The sequence below is a fragment of the Otolemur garnettii genome, unplaced genomic scaffold (assembly GCF_000181295.1).
Source record: "Otolemur garnettii isolate 467f Iridium unplaced genomic scaffold, OtoGar3 scaffold00018, whole genome shotgun sequence".
NCBI classification, from domain to species: Eukaryota; Metazoa; Chordata; class Mammalia; order Primates; family Galagidae; genus Otolemur; species Otolemur garnettii.
In genome coordinates, this window is record NW_003852413.1 from 26,844,472 (window position 1) to 26,849,043 (window position 4,572).

Genomic DNA, 4,572 nt, shown 5'->3' on the forward strand with positions numbered 1-4,572 from the left:
TCTTTCTTTCTTTCTTTCTTTTTTTTTTTTTTTTTGAGACAGAGTCTCACTATGTCACCCTGGGTAGAGTACCATGGTGTCACAGCTCACAGCAACCTTAACTCTTGGGCTTAAGTGATTCTCTTGCCTCAGCCTCCCAAGTAGTTGGGACCACAGGCTCCCTTCACAACGCCCAGTTATTTTTTGGTTACAGTTGTAAGTGTTGTTTAACTGGCCCAGGCCAGGCTTGAACCTGCCAGACTCGGTGTATGTGGCTGGTGCCCTATTCCTGAGCTAGGGGCACTGGCCAATGCCTTGGTCTTTCTGATGAGCAGTCCCCATCCTAAAGCCATCTAGGGGACCCTCCCCATCCGCCAGTCATCTCATTTGCATGCAACAGACACATTTATCATCCTGAAGATTTCTATTTAAAACAGTTTACCAGTCCCAAGCAGCTGGGACTACAGGCACACACCACCATCCCCAGCTAATTTTTTATTTTTTGTAAAGATGAGGTATATTGACTATTTTAAGGTCCTTGTCTACTAATTCCATTATCTCTGAATTTTGTAATCTGTTTCTATTGTTTGATTTCTCTCTTGGTTATGGGTAACTTTTTCCTGTTTCTTTGACTACCTGGTAATTTCTTACTGGATGCTGAACATTGTATATTCTGGGCTATTAGGTGCTAGACATTGTTGTATTCTTCTAAAGAGTGTGGACTTTGTGCCAGGTATGATGGCTCAGGCTTGTAATCCTAGCCCTTTGGAAGGGTAAGGCAGGAGGATCACTTGAACCCAGGAGTTTGAGACCAGCCCAGCAACATACGAACCCTTTCTGTATAAAAAATAACAAAAACTAGCTATATCTGTTGGTGTACCCCTATAGTCCCAGCTGCTTGGGGGGGCCAAGGCAGGAGAATCACTTGAACCCACTTGAGGTTGTGGTAAGCTATGATGATGCCACTACACTCTAATCTGAGCAATAGAGCGAGCGAGACCTAGTGTCAACAACAACAAAAAAGAATATAGACTTTATTCTGGCACATAATTAAGTTACTTTTGATTTGCCTTTTTCCTTTTACATCTTGCTATTAAACTTCTGAGCTAATTTAGTCTCTATCCTTCTGAAGACGCTACCTAATAAAGTGTTATGAGGTCTCTCCACTCTGGATGATGAAAAAACAAACTATTCCCAGCCTTGTGTTAAGCCACAATTGTTCAGTCTTCTGCTTCTGATTATTTTTTCCCCCAACCTCCTGGAGTTTCTACAGTTTCACCCAGGAGTTGGGCAGACAATACCCACTCAAAGGTCCCTCTGAAGTTCTGTGGGGATATAACTGTATCTTTGTATACCTCTATCTTTAGATTTATTGATAGACAGATATTTAGGTACATAAATCCCCCACCCCTACCAAGCTCCCCCTTCCCTAGCACTCTCTCCAAGAGTCTAGCTGCCTTGGCTTCCTTAAACTCCAAACTCTGTCTCCTAAACTCAGTGAGACCACTGGGCTCTGTTTGGGTCACTCACACAGCAGTAAGACAGTAAGCTGGGAATCAACTCATTTATTTTGCTTTTTCAGAGATCATAATCTTGCACCTACAGTCCAATGTGCAAAAACAGTCGTTTCATGTATTTGTTCAGTTTTTATGTGTGTGTGTGGTGTGTTTTGCAGGACGATCTCTATAGCAGTTCATACTTCATGAGCAGAAGTGGAAGTCCCAGGCCAGGTGCAATGACTTACTCCTGCAATCCTAGCACTCTAGGAGGCCCAGGCAGGAGGAGCTCAGGAGTGTGAGACCAGCTTGAGCAACAGCAATACCCCATTTTTACAAAAATGGGAAAATTAGCCAGGTGTTCTGGCAGCCACCTATAATCTCAGCTACTTGGGCAGCTGAGGCAGGAGGATTGCTTAACCCTAGGAGTTTCAGGTTGCTGTGAGGTAGGCTGATGCCATGGCATGGTAACCTGAGCAAAAGAGTGAGACTCTGTCTAAAAAGAAGAGGAAGAGGAAGAAGAAGAAGAAGGAGGAGGAGGAGGAGGAGGAGAAGAAGAGGAAGAAGAAGAAGTTGGTGTTGTTCCTCGCTGATCTTTTTATATTTTATTTTTATTTTTTTATTTTGAGATGGGCTCTCACTTTGTTGCCATGGTGTCAACTGAGGCTCACAGCAACCCTTGGGCTCCAGCAATTCTCTTGTCTCCACCTCCCAAGTAGCTGGATTACAGGCGCCCAGCACAATGCCTGGCTAAGTTTTGAGATGGGGTCTCACTCTTGCTCCAGAGCTCAGGCCATCTACCTGCCTCAGCCTCCCAGAGCGCTAGGATTACAGGCTGGAGCCACCATGCCTGGCTTCACTGACCTTTTTAAAACACATAGCTAAAATCAAATCATATACATAACATTTCAAATACAGTATTGAAATGGCTCTATAATTTAAACAGACTTCAACTACTTAATAATACAGTTTAATGACCAAATACAGAAAACTCTCATTTTTCAATTTAATTGGATTGCAAGAGATTTAGTCTCTGGAAAAGAGTTTTCCTAGGAACCTTTTACCAAGACAGAGAGGAAAGAGATTAGCAAATTGGAGGAACAGGAACCAGGTTGAAGCACAGGAAGAGAGGAGGAGAGTGGTGTGGGGTAAGACTGGGGAGCCAGGCAGAGGCCAGATCATGCAGGGCCTTGGAGGCCAGACCCAGAAGTTTGGATTTTATTCTAAGTGTAATGGAAAGTCACTGAAGGATTTAAGCAAGAGAATGACATGATTTGATTTTAAAAGTCAAGATCACTCTGCTGTATGAATAGTAGATTCTAAAGGGCAAAAGCAGAAATAGAGATGTCATTTAGGAAGCTTCTGCATAGGCAAGGTGGATAAATACTGGCTTGACCAAATATGGCGATGGTCAAAGCAGACAAGTGGTCAGGGTCCAGCTGTGCTTTGAAGTATCTACTCTGTGTTTGTCAGTTAAAAGCTAGAGAAAAATCCCCAGCCCGGACCTGCCAAACAACAATGACGGCTGCAACCAAAAAATAGCCGGGCGTTGTGGCGGGCGCCTGTGGTCCCAGCTACTTGGGAGGCAGAGGCAGGCAGGAGACTCGCTTGAGCCCAGGAGTTGGAGGTTGCTGTGAGCTGTAATGCCATAGCACTCTACCCAGGGGGACAGCTTGAGGCTCTGTCTCAAAAAAAAAAAAAAAAAAGCTAGAGAAAAAGCAAAGGAATAAGAGAGATACGATCCTGGCCTTGTGGAGCTTCCAGATAATTCTTAACATTTTGAGGGTCACAGACTCCTTTAAGAATCTTGTGAAGGCCATGGACCCTCCCCACAGAAAAACAGCACATAATCACATATGCACAGTTTTTGGTATCACTTTCTGAATATTTTACATGCATCAGAATAAGTATACCTGGACTAGTAGATGTTAAAGTATAAATAAAGGTTTGCATCTGTGTGGAGAATTGGCACATGTAGAATTGTGGAGAAATGGGGGTGGATCAAAGGATCAACTGAGGAGCTTGTGGGGAGAGTTATAGGACTTGAGCACACACCACCCAATCATCAAAGCATCTACACACCCGCAGCGCTATGCTGAGGTGGGAAGTCTGGTTCTTGCCCTGGCTGAGAAGAGAAGATGTAAGAGATACAGTTCTTAGTGCTATAGACTGAAAGGTTATTTCTTCCCCAAATTCGTATGTTGAAACCTAATCCCAATATGATAGTATTTGGTGGTGGGCCTTTGAAAGGTGATTAGGTCTTGAGCTCTCATGAATGGGATTAGAGCTCTTTATTTTTTTTTTATTCAATCATAGCTGTGTACATTAATGCAATCATGGGGTACAGTGTGGTGTTTTAACAATTTGAAATATTTTCATCAAACTGGTTAACATAGCCTTCATGTCATTTTCTTAGTTATTGTGTTAAGACATTTATAGTCTCCTTTTAGAAAGATTCACTTGTACCCTTATAAGATAAACCATAGAAGTGATCCCACCCATCACCCTCCCTCCACCCATTCACCTTCCTCCCCTCCGTCCCCCTCCCCATATTCTTAGGCTATAATTAGGTTATAGCTGGATTAGAGCTCTTTAAAAAGAGACCCCTGAGAGCTCCCTCGCCCACCTGCCGTGGGAGGAGACAGTGAGAAGATGGCCATCCATGAACCAGGAAGCAGGCCCTCTCCAGACACCGAATCTGCCAGTGCCTTAATCTTGGACCTCCCAGCTTCCAGAACGCTGAGAAATAAATGCTTGTTGATTAAGCCACCTAGGGTAGGGTATTTTTATTGTAGTTGCCCAAACTTCCTAAGGCAATTAGTAACTCCAGGATAGGAGTGGACTGATGGGACCCATCCTGGAAGGAAAATTTGAGTCATATAAAGGAGGTAAGCTAGAGCACTCCAGAAAGGCCAGGCACTCAGAACTCAGAGAAAGCTCCAGAAAAAAATCCCTGGCTCGGTACCTGTGGCTCAAGTGGCTAAGGCGCCAGCCACATACACCTAAGGTGGTGGGTTCGAATCCAGCCTGGGCCCACCAAACAACAATGATGGTTGCAACCAAAAAAACAACCAGGCATTGTGGCGGGCGCCTGTGG